Source organism: Gymnoscopelus microlampas, assembly GCF_963454915.1.
Source record: "Gymnoscopelus microlampas genome assembly, chromosome: 7".
NCBI classification, from domain to species: Eukaryota; Metazoa; Chordata; class Actinopteri; order Myctophiformes; family Myctophidae; genus Gymnoscopelus; species Gymnoscopelus microlampas.
The window spans coordinates 3,492,356-3,505,727 of record NC_139944.1 but is presented as its reverse complement, the minus strand read 5'-3'; positions in this window follow the sequence as shown (position 1 = coordinate 3,505,727).

Genomic DNA, 13,372 nt, shown 5'->3' with positions numbered 1-13,372 from the left:
GGGCAATCTAAAAAGACACGTGATGACTCAAACAGGGGTCAAATGCTTTCGGTAAAATGTCTATCCTAAGATAGAAGGATTTCAACTGGTCAGTGACAAAATAATTTCCCATCTGTGTTGGCACATTTGTTTAGTAGCCACACAGACCGAAGCATGATAATTCTAATCCAGAATGGCAATGACAATTAATGTATACCAAAGCGGATGAATCACTCAACGCGCCAGTCTCAACACAAACAAGTACAATGAATAATGGAGCCCTTGTGGTAGTACAGAAAGGCATGGAAGTCGAGCTCGCACTACTTTTATACCCTCTCCAATCACATTAGGGGTGGGACGATATATCGCGATACTTTCTCCCAAATCGATATTTTTAAAAAAAATGTTTTTTTTTGTTTTTGTTCTTTTTAGTTTCTGATACGTGTTTTTCCTACTCTGTATTTGTGTAATGATGATTTTGAACTGTTTGGTGCTATTTTATTTGTTTATGAATTGAATACAAGGACTATTGTGATATATCGTTGGTAAATTTTCATGCAATATATCGTGATATCGCAATATATCGATTTCCAGATATTGTGATATATCGTTGGTGAAATTTCTTGTAATATATATCGAATATCGTAATATCACAATATATCGACTATCATCGAATATCGTGATATATATTGTATCGTGAGTAGGGGTGGGACAATATATTGCGATACTTCCGCGATAAATAATCGATATACTGCCGGAAAAAAAACGATTAAAAAAAAATTGTTTGTGATACGTTGTTTTTCCTACTCTGTATTTGTGTAATGATTATTTTGAACTGTTTGGTGCTATTTTATGTGTTTATGAATTGAATACAAGGACTATCGTGATATAGCGTTGGTGAAATTTCTTGCAATATATAAGTAATATCGTGATATGTATTGTTATCGTGGGCCTAATATCGTGATATATATCGTATCGTGAGGTACCCATATCGTCCCACCCCTAATCGTGAGGTGCCCATTTCGTCCCACCCCTAAATCACATACTGTAGGCCCATGAGCATAGTGGTTCGCCTACATGGTTTATTTAAAGTCATACTGTGTAGCACTCAACAATGGATAAAAAATAAATGAAATGGCACCGTTGTATTATTATAAAGAAGTATAAGACAGCACCCGGAACTAGTGGCAAGCAAAATTACACTATGGGAGCCAGCCCAGGGCAAAGCCAAGAAAGGCAAGAAGCGCACCACCTACGTAGATACGCTGTAGCGCGACAGCTTAGCTAACGACACTCTAGCGCTCAAGACCTTGATGCTACATAGTGTGGAGGGCAGCCATTCAAGAGTTGGTGTTGGCTAGACCACACTCTCGCATCGCAACAGTAATGAGGGCCACCATGGAAACAAGTCCCCATGACCTTTTTTGTGTTATCCATTTAGCCCAAGTGTTTTACTGCACTTCCATGCTGTTTACATTTTTTGTCTAATAAAGTATTCAATCAATAAAAAATGCATGTTCATTTACATCACTAAACATAGAAGGAACATTTTATTTTTGACATACATTCATTATAATGTAGTTGTCTTTTAGATGACCCCTCAGGTAGCTCCGATGTCATTACAGTTGTCTATATGGAAGTACCGCTCATAAAGGAATGTATGTCATCAAAAGATTCAACTATTTCCTAGATTTCATAGATAACTTCATAGACTTGTTTGACAGCATTGTCTTCAGTGTTGTGTAAATTAATGTTTTTTTAATATGTTGGATGCATGTTCATGTGCATTTTCAGACATGTAATAACCGAGGACTGCCTATAGGGCAGTTCGGCTATGTCCATGTGTACCTCTTTCTTACATAGTATTTAATTAATATTTAATTGTAACTTTAGAAATGTGCATATACCCTGTATACATATATACTGTATCTTGGTTTGTTTACTCTTGAGTGAGAAAACAATGTTGCACATTAAGCTATAATCATCTCGGGGACCACCAAAATAATTTGGGGACCCTCCTGGGGGTTTCGACCCCCAGTTTGGGCACCACTGCACTAGGGATCACGGACCCCCTGTTGAAGACCCCTGATATACAGTAGGATAGCTCTCATGTCTATGCATTCCTAAACAAAGTGAAGTGGAAACAAAAGACATTGGACATGAACTCATGTTAGTAACCTGCAACGGAAACACAAACCTAATCTTAAAAAAATACTGAACTGCAATACAAATGAACCAGAATTCTTTGAAAACATTGCATGGCAATGGATGCAATTTGAAAAGAACTATCAAGAGGGGGTCCGGGATCCCTTGGGGGTCCTCAGAATTACTACAGGGGTGGCCACCAAATCATTGTGTGATAGGAATTGTTTTATGTTATTTAACCATTTGAACCCAGCATCCCTTTTCTGGGGGGCACAAATAGCCGATCTACAAGCTCACGTGTTTCAAGAGCAGACCAAGTATTGAGGGTTTAAGTGGTTAAATGTCTTTAAGTACACATTAACATGAATCCAGCATATTAATAGAAGAGACAAACACATTTTATACAATATGTAGTGAGGGTCCCTGTTCCATCTCTCTCTCAGCTAAGGGTTCCTTGGCCAATATACTAGACCCATCGTCGCTGTCTATATTCTAACGTTGTGTTTTATGGTAAGTTAATGCCCTAGCTTGATCATACTACAGCCACCGTCACACACAAGCATCGAAAGTAACAGTTTTGGACAATATTGTCTTAAGTCTTCCTATCCCAGCACAGTTCCAGTGTGAAGTATCCACTCTCAGATTGTTTGTCTTACTTGATGTTGTGCTTCCGCTTCACAGCTTCTACTCTGCAATGCCGTGTGCTTCAAATACTGTCTACTGTTTGGCTTCAGTAGTTCGAAGCACTGGCAGAATATACAGCATAAGACTCACACATTGGTCTTAGCTAAATGCATTCCCCGGCTGGCATGATGCCCCCAGGGTTGCAAGCAGCTCTCTCCTTCAGTGAGCTCTGCTATGCATGTTGTGAGTGGCATCCTCTAATATTTTTATCATCTGTTTGAAAAGTCAAGGTTCAACTGTATTGTCATCAATACCAATTACAAAGTAATTCATTGTGCGCTAAAAACCAACAATGTAATCCTTACCTGTGGACCCCGGGTAGGGGCCCCTAAGCCACCTGTTCTCAACTTCTGGGTCGGGACCGCCAGCCGGGTCCCTGCATGATTCTGGGGGGGTTCCCAGATGACAGTAAAATGACAATTTAAGGACTTTTATTACCCCAGAATTTTACAAATTGTCTAATAATATAAGAAAGCGGCCTATAGCCGACTATTTTCACAATATTTATCTGTGGAACCGAGTCAAACCAAATGTAATGCCTCAACTCCTACAATTCCATGTACTTGTCAGGGTATTCGAGTATAATGATTTTGGGGGGGGGGGGGCGGCCTGACTAGGTTGAGAACCACTGCCCTAAGCAAGTGTCAGCGAAGGCAAAGATTGTTAATTTAGCAAGATACACATTCTCCATTGGAGCCACTAGAGGCGAAGTAGTACACAAATCCTACAAATTTGGTCTCCTAAGTAGGCGTGGTTTTCTTCTCCCCCGACCATCCCACCACCCTCCCCCTCCCCGGCTGACAACGTCATGTGGATGAACAATGTTTTGGTTGTGCGTCGCATGTTATCGGTAAGGTATAGGCTCTATTCACGGCAGCCATATTGGCCATATTACTTCCTTCACAGGTGTTACCAATGATACTAATTAAGGCTCTGCTCCATTTAGTGTGGCACAGTGGTTGTCTTATTTTCAAGGACCCCCATAACTCTCAGAGTTACACACCCACCATAAGGGGCCATTTGGGAGTCAAAATTGAGTGTTTCTAGTGAGCCAACATGCACGATATCAGCACCCTGACCAGAATGGAACAGAGCCTTCATTAGTATCATTGGTAACACCTGTGAAGGAAGTAAGAAGAGGCCCAATTTCTTTCCAATATGGCTGCTGTGCATAGAGGCGTTTATAAGTGCTGTACGGTGTACATGTCGGTATTTTTAGATTAAGCATAATATTGATAGTGTCAGCTAACAGTCATTTTGTTGCATGACTTAATTAGATTAGGTTAAGATAAACGTGTGTATAGTAAACAAAAACAAAGCGAACAGTGGTGTTTGAGTGTCATGACAAAAGGGCATACTGTAAATGTCTCATTTTAACAAAAGGGTTTGCCTGAAGTTGCACAGGCCTTCACATTGGAAACAAGTGGATGGACAGAGAAAAAAGAGATGGTCCAAATCTATGCATACCCTGTAATAACATGTTGTGGTTAAAACTAAACATTTTCTACATATTTGGAATGACCAATTTGCAAAGACAACAACAAAGACTTAAACAAGTTTCAAGAGGATTTATTTGCCCCATTTGTGTCACCAAAACCGATGAGTTGCCAAACGTTGTTGTGGCAACAATACAATATCAGTGGTGGAAAAAGTACTCAAATATTTTACTTAAGTAAAATAACCAATACTGCAATGTAGAAATACTCTGTTACAAGTAAACCTTCGGAATTCAAAATGTACTTAAGTAAAAGTACAAAAGTATTGGTATGAAAATGTACTTAAGAAAGTATCAAAAGTAAAAGTACTTGTTACGCAGAATGTGCCATTTCACAAGTTTTCAAATGTAGAAAATCCATACAAATCATTTGGAGATAGCAGATCTGCAACCGCACGCGGATGCCACATAGTCGGAGAAAAGGTCTGTCAGATTAACGCATGCCTCCCGAATCGCTGTTGTCAGGTGTAACAGCTAATAGGGATCCTAAATAAACTCTCTCATAGTGATGGTACTGAAATAAAATGAAGAAATCAATATACAAACACAAGTTAAATCGTTCATTTGTCGGAACCAGTGAAACATTTCAGTTTACTCCTAGCTCGTGTTCCCTCTTCCTTCAGGTGAACATTAATTTGACGCAACTCTGCTCCTATCTTGCACATTATACATTTCTCTGTAACTTTTTCTTGCAGAACAAAGGCATGGTCTGGGTGTGCATGTGTGAGGCCACAGAAAACGTCAGAGTCTCTTAGTTCTTGCCTCAGAGTGCTGAAGAGACCGCTCTCCTTCCAGTGAAATTTAAAGGCTCCGGTTACCCTGGACTCCGTTTTCAAAATTGTTTCTCTGAACAGTTTGGATGGTTCTATCAAGTTTGAATCATGTGTGTATCTTTTCCTCTTCAGAAAATAATTAGAGTCACCAGAGGTTGTAGAGTAGTTGTGGTCACTGGTATTGATATGAACCAGCAGCTCCTCACATTTACAGTAGGACAAGAGAAGTGGGTCTTCCTGCACCTGTCTGACTAGCCATCCAGAAATGTATGTTAGCACCACATTTTTTATGCAGTCTGAAGCTACAGTCTCCATAATCTGAGTTCCCAGAAGTTTTCGCCAGCTCTGGCGAGGAACTTCTGGGCCAGAGCCCTGGTATTTGTGGGCGGGATGTACCTTACGCTCTGAATCTGAGCGGACACGCCTCTTACCGGTCTGAGAGCTGTGCAACTCGTCTAAAAAGTCCGACGAGAGGCAAACAGCAGTACACAACAATGGCGGCCGAAATTTCTCAAGGGGAAATTGCTTCCCGTCGATCCTATTTAGATGCAACACCCACTGCATGTGGATCCCGCCCCCTTTTCTTCATTGGCTGTTGATTTGAATCACAACGCAGTGGCCGCGCCCCTGCTGTCCAAGCTCCGACGCTAACCCTCCCAGACTACAGTCTCCACAGTCACCGCTGTCAGGTCTTCACACTCAGGAACATACTGTAACATAAGAACAAGTTGAAACAACTTGATGAATTTAAATTGTCTGAATGGACAGCAAATAGAGTTAGGTGATTCGTTTTTAAATGCATTAATTTCTTTACTTGACTAGGAAAGAACGATTGAGTGTAAGAAGCACATTTTCCAAGGAAGACATGCAAATTTGGCAAATATAACAATTATGTTCACATAATGCATCACCATATTTGGAGTCTGCCATAAACAAATCTGTATGTTATGCACCCAGGTGAAAACAGTGCAGTGCAACAAAATACATGTTGCTGTTGGCAATTAGGAATTTTCAGTATGTCCAGTAAATGCAATTGTAATTTGTCAATTGTATTTACACTAGGAAGCAGTTTATTCTGCCAAAATTCTAATTTATAAGGTGAGCAAATGTCCACATTTATTTTCAACACTTACGTCACAGGCAGCATACACAATTGATTTTTGTTGATACACACCTTTGAAGTAGATGCTGTTGGGGGGTTGGAGACATCAGACTGGTCAGTACATGGTGGATTGATCTGTTCAGCACTGAACAAAGGGACGTCATTATCCATGAGACAGTTGCTTCCCATGCTGTTTGTCAGACCAGCAACAGAGGCACTTTTGAGTGCTGCAGCAAACTCAGTGCTCGTGGGATTGTACCGATGTCCACCCTTGCCAAGGATCACAGAGAACAAATTCTGGGGGCGGGGGAGACATGAAATGGCTTAGAGTAAAATATGAATTACCATGTTTATTCATAATGTTATTACTTATGTTCTTACCTCGAGGCAGTCCTGATTTAACTTGGCTGTGCACAGGAATTGTATGTCTCCATGTTCATTCACCAGCTGCTGCACAATGTGGAGGACACTTCGGATGCTCAGAATTAAACCTCGCTGGCTAGGGGGAGTGAATCCAGGCCTGTATAGTAAGATTACAGAGAACTCAGTGATCTATTGGAAGAATGATTATGATGATGGCATGCTGTCAATCAATCACTGTACAAATCTAGATGTGTCCAATACTCTGAGGACTATTTCATGGAAATATACTGCATACTTCCACTTACTCAGAACATGCAATTGATACATCTTATGAGAAAGATTGAGAAAAATGACATTTGTCCATTGCCTTTGTCTGATCACACCACATGCAGTGTGTTCTAACCAACCTGAAGGTCCAAGAAGAGATCCATTGAAGGCTGTCCGTGAGGACCTTCATCTGCTCATCATCACCTCTTTGTCAGAGGGGTCGGCACCAAGGGTTGGAATGAGAGAGGCTTCTGAAAAGTATGTGTTTGCTGATTAATAAAGATATCAAATTTCACCTTCATTGACTAATATTAATAAAACAAACAATACAAATTTGTGATGATCAGTAGCCATTTAAAATAGAGTCAGAATTAGTACCTTGAATTCAGTATGTCAAATAACCTGTTCATGTCCTCAAAGAAGTCTGCTGTCTCGCGTGCCTCACTTGGTAGCCTTTTTAAATCAATCATGGTCTTCATCCCTATATGATTGTTTGATTATTACATTACATCTTGTAATACAGGTGAATGTGTTCCAAACTCAAACTCATCTGTACCCAGATGCATCATAAATTGTTTGTCGATTCCCCACCTGCAGCCACAGTGTGACTTGAGTTGCAAGTCGAACATGCATGTTGGTGAAAGGTGGCAATTCGATGTGTTTCGTGGACAACTTTGGAGCCAGGCGGACACAGTTCTGCTTGTCCTGAGCATAAAAGTCTTCCAAGTGTTTCCACTTGACTTGTTTTGTGCCCATCTGTAACACAAGATGGAAGTTGATGTGATACATGTGGTTCTTAGCGATTGTCTTTACTGTACTTTAATGTCATTACAGTGCCAGGAATGTCTGTGACATCACCATGGTAATTCAAATGTACGCAATTTATGTCCAACATGTATTCCCACTAATACCACAGTAGGGGATAAACAGGTCTGAGAATTAGCTGAATCATGTATTGTATTTGATAATGAAACTAACCTGCAGACCATGTTTTTTAAGGTTGTTGCGTATTGGCTTAACAAGATGAGGCACATCGAATGTAAGTGGAATGCTTTTCCCCTCCACTAATATACAGTGTGCCACATCTGTTGCATCTGCTGAATCCAGGCTGGCTCCCAGCAACTTCAGTGTCTTCATATTTGTTGAAGATTGGTCACAGACCACAGAAATTACCTGTTGTGAGACACACGGTGTACATGTTAACATAATCTCTGTAACATTTATGTGGAGTAAGTACATAATATGAATCAGAATCAGAATCAGAATCAGGTTTATTGTCACATCACAGGTTTACAAGGTAAAAAAAGTGGGTGAAATTCGTTTTTGTACAACACTCCCATCGCAACGTTAAATTCCGTAGAAAGAAGAGTGGGGAGAGAGAAAAAGAAGAGGGGTAGGGGGTTAAGTGGGAAGGAGATCAACAGAGAACAATAGAAGGCCAAAAAAACAAGTTATCTACATATTTACAAAGTACCTGAGATAAGAGACAAACTAAGGTGCCTGAGCATAGCAGCAATGTACAGTATGTATACTGTATGTATACTGTGCATGATATACTTATAGACGCTAAGGTGCTTAGAGAGAAAAAGAGCGCAATAATAAAAAATCAAAAAAAGTTTGTGCGTTATACATGGGGATTAAGGTGCAGAGGGTCAGTGCGTGTTCACCTAAGGGTGGACTGACCCTGGTATAATCCGCAAGTAGCTCCATGAAGGAGAGCAACAAAAAGTAATCTTTAGCATTTTGACTAAAGCTTTTGCCACAAATAGTACATTTAAAGCCCTTTCTCCTGTGTGTATCAACATGTGTTTCTTAAGATTAGCATTTTGACTAAAGCTTTTGTCACAAACTGTACACCTGAAGGTTGTTTTTTTTTTCCCGCTGGTATGATTCCTCATAAGTCCAAGTCATTTTCCTGGTATAATAATCCACAGGTGTGTTCAGGAAGAGCCAGAAAAGTCTGCAACCAGCTGGGCAGTACCGCCTGTTGTCAGGCTGCTGAAAAGGGCTCATGCTTCATTCAGCATTCTGACAGCAGCTGTGTTAAAACTATTCCAGAACCTGGTGGTGGAACTCTTGATACTGCGGTAGGTCCCCTTGCCCGGTCGCGGTCGTTGTAGAGTTCTGAACAGTCTGTGACTTGGGTGGTACTTGTCCTTGATGATGCGCTTGGCTTTGACCACGCACCGCTTCTTGTACAGATCCTGAAGCGCTGGGAGCTCGCTTCCCATTATTCGCTCTGCCGATCGCACTACTCGCTGTAGGTTGATCTTCACTCGGGCAGTGCAGTTCCCGTACCAGGCCGTGATGCAGCCTGTTAGGACGCCTTCAACCGAACTGTTGTAGTACAGCTTGAGGATGCGCTGTCCTACTCCAAGCTTATTCAGGCGGCGGAGCCAGTACAGTCTCTGCTGAGCCTTTTTCTTCACGTGTGTGGTGTGCGTCTCCCATTTAAGGTCCTCCTCGATGTGTACTCCGAGGAACTTGAACTCGCTGACCCTTTCCACTGCAGCACCGTCGATGAGGATGGGCGCATGGTCTCTCCGCGGCCTCCTGAAGTCCACGATCAGTTCTTTGGTCTTGTCGACGTTGAGAGCGAGGTTGTTCTCCCGGCACCAGAGCGCCAGTGAGTTGATCTCATCTCTGTAGTCAGACTCGTCGTTGTTTACGATTCGGCCTATCACTGTCGTGTCGTCCGCGTACTTTATGATGGTGTTGGAGACATGTGTGGCTATGCAGTCATACGTGTACAGGGAGTAGAGGAGAGGGCTCAGCACGCATCCCTGGGGTGCTCCGGTGTTGAGGGTCAGGGGGTCAGATGTGATGCTGCCCATTCTCACCACCTGATGTTGGTTGGACAGGAAGTCCTGTATCCAGTCGCACATGCTTGGGTGTAGCCCTAGGTCTCTGAGCTTTTTGTCAAGTATTGCTGGGACAATGGTGTTGAATGCTGAGCTGTAGTCCACGAACAGCATACGTACATATTTGTCCTTCAGCAGCTTGTTGTCCATGTGCGAGAGGACGGTGTGGAGAGCCATGGCAATAGCGTCGTCGGTGGATCTGTTTTTGCGGTATGCATACTGCCACGGATCCAGCGAGGCAGGTAGCGTGGAGCTGATGTGTTCCCTCACCAGTTTCTCGAAGCACTTGCTGACGATCGGGGTGAGAGCGACAGGTCTCCAGTCATTCAGGCATGTCACTCTGGTCTTTTTGGGAATGGGCACAATGGTTGACATTTTGAACCCTGCAGGGACCACAGCCTGGGAGAGGGAGAGGTTAAAGATGTCAGTGAAGACACCCGCCAGCTGGTCTGCACATGCCTTAAGGACCCGGCCTGGGATTCCACCAGGTCCGGCTGCCTTGTGGATGTTGACCCGTGCAAAGGCTGTACGCACTTCTCTCTCCGAGATGATTAGAGGGTTCTCCTCTGCTGGTGTTGCTGATGCCCCCGCTTGGCTGCCGCGGTTGGAGCTGATCTCAAACCGGCCATAGAAAGTGTTCAGTTCGTTGGGGAGGGAGGCAGGCGGGTTCACCTCGCTTCTGGTTCTTGTTTTGCAGTCTGTCAAGGTGTGTACCGCCTGCCACGTGCTCCTGATGTTGCCATTGCTGAGTTGATCTTGCATCTTTTCAGTGTAGGCCTTTTTCGCTTTCCTGATGGCGCTGTTTAGGGCCGCGCGCGTTGTGTTACGCGTTTCCACGTCGCCAGATTTGAAACCAGCATCCCGTGCGTGCATGTGTACACGTACTTCGCTGTTCATCCATGGTTTCTGATTGGGATAGATCCGAACTGTCTTTTTTGGGACTATGTCGTCTATGCACTTACTGATAAAGCCAGTGACTGAGTCTGAGAGTTCGTTGATGTTATTCCCAGCGGCGTTCTTAAACATCCCCCAGTCAGTCTGGTAGAAACAGGATTGTAGCATAGCGTCTGTGTCCTCGGACCAGATTCGGATTTCCTTCTCAGCGACCGGCTCCCTTTTTAGCCTCTGTTTGTAGGCAGGTAGCAGCTGGATGGCGTGATGGTCAGAGCTTCCTAGCGGTGGGCGGCGGAGGGCTTTGTATCCATCCTTGAAGGGCGTGTAGCAGTGGTCAAGAATATTGTCACCACGGGTACTGCAGGTGACGTGCTGGTGGAATTTGTAAGTAAGGTGGAATTTGTAAGTATATGTAAGTATCTACATAATATGTGAAAGACTTACTGTGAAACCAATTGCTGTTAGGCGCCTTACAGCCTCTGACAATATTGCTGCCAACTCTTCTCCAGAGAGAGCAGTTTTGCCAAGGAAGTATCCTATGGCCTGCAGTGTACTGTATATGAATTTGTCCTGAACACACAATCATTCCATAACGTCTCAGCATACTGTCTCTCCAATAAAATGAGCCCTTTCAGTTAAATGAACTGTATCTTGTCTGTGTAGTGGTCACTTTCTCTAAGCAGTATAGAACTAACATCGACTCACCTGCTTCCACCTCGAGGCCACTCCTCGAGCCATTAGTACCATGGCTTGGTTAGCCACCTCTCCTTTTGCTGTGAGACCATTTACACAATCCAGTGTCCTATTGTAGTCGACATGTTGTTTTATTGCCATCTCATCAAAAACATGGGAAACGGCAAGGTCACTTGGCTTTACCATTTTCCCTAGCTTTTCCATGTGGATGAGGACAGCATCATGGAAACCTGGCTATAAAACGAAGGAGCAGTAGCATGTTAGTGTAATGGAATGACAATGCAGGAAGGACACATTTTCATAGATTTGTTATGGCTTAACAAAAAGCACAGCAATACTGGATATCTCTGCTGTCCGGCCGGAACCAGCTAACTCCAAAATGGTAATTGTTCAGGAAATGAAAAACAAAATATATTTTTTTCAGAAAATGAAGAAAACGTTTTAAATTTAAAACAAAGCAATACTGCCTCATCAAACTTGGTATTGTGACTTTATATATTATCAGATACTTGCATGTGTCATTATATTATCACCACTTTACCCAAATCCAGCTCAAGTGGAGTTAGGAGGTTTTGTCCATCATTGAGTGGAGTTAGGAGGTTTTGTCCATCATTGATAAGAACAGCTGACAATGAATCTCAAAGCTCACAACACATCACAACGCATTGTGAGCTTGGAGATCAGCTATTTATGATGTGCGCCATCCTCATATACTAAGTATAGATCAAGCTGAATACTGTACTTAAACAACTTTTATTTTAACATGCATTGGAAACATCCATGGATCTAACTGTTACCACTGTTGTTCTTCTACAGTTGAGTACAACAAACAATTCTGCCTCAATACTCAATACTAAATGTATTTAACAAAAGCAATCATGGCACACCAACAATAAATAAATGGCATATCAATAAAAAAAATACATTCATGAATAATAGAATCTGTAGCCTATCAAATCTGTAGCCTACTGCACTAACAATAACAACCACAGTTCCATTTACCTATCCATCAACATTTTATTATTACACTGTTTTGTGTTGCGTGTTGCCTAAACCTTCCAGTCACTGGGTTGGTGAAAACACCCCGCAAAACGGTGACCAGAGCCGAGAGCAAATGACTGTTCACTTAAAGTCTCTGCTAAAGGTGGAGGGTAAAGCATGAATGCAGTCTGACATGAGTGATATTCAGTCACATCCTGCATATTGGTTTAACGCTGAAATTACGCAGTGAAAACAGTCCAAATTTATATCTGACAATTGGTCAAAAAAAAAGTCTGAATTACGTTTTTTTAAATCTGTAGTATTTATTTGACAATTGGCAAAAACCCTGTATATATAGTATGCAGCAGTGGAGAGCATGAGAGGAGGGGGGAGTTGTTTGTTTTTGACGGACAGTTTGAGGATCCAATGGAGTTGGGAGTTTTCGTCAGAGGCGCTTTTTAATACTTTTCATGGGTTATTATAAAAAAAAAAAATTACACAGATGTAAAGGGGGTTCAATAGCATTGATTTATGAAAAAAAAAAAAACTGAAAATGGAGTTAGCTGGTCCCGGCTGGACACCGACGATATGTTATTATGAACTGCAACACACATCATTGTGTCATGATCCATTCTTCAACTACTTACATGGAAATGGCTGAAATGACTATTTATGAAGCATCTCAGGGTTGTTGGGCATGGAAGGACAAAGTGCTTCAGTGTCCTGTAGGCATTGGGGCTGTGATGCAGAATCTTCACACCCAGCTGTTTGACAGATGTTGGGAATGCCTTTCCTCTCTGGTTTCGGCCACGGGTTTTCAATTGATGGTCTATGAACTCAGCAGTCACTGGAGGAAGAGCTTTCAGGGCATCAGAGACCTTCTTTTTCGCTTTAGCCTTTTCAGCTGAAAGCCTTGAGAAAAAAAAAGGTTTTCTTTTTAAAGACAGGAGGAAAGTTAAGATAAAAAGTTAAGATAAAAGCACACAAAGCACATCAGCTTTACTGTAAAGGAATGCCTACTGTGCTTTAAGGCTTTTGACTTTGGCTTGCAGTCTCTTTTTGCTGGCCTTTTCCCGATTTAAGCTGTGCTCTCATCCTCCTTTTCTGCTGTATTTCTGTGTTGACTTGTTCTTCA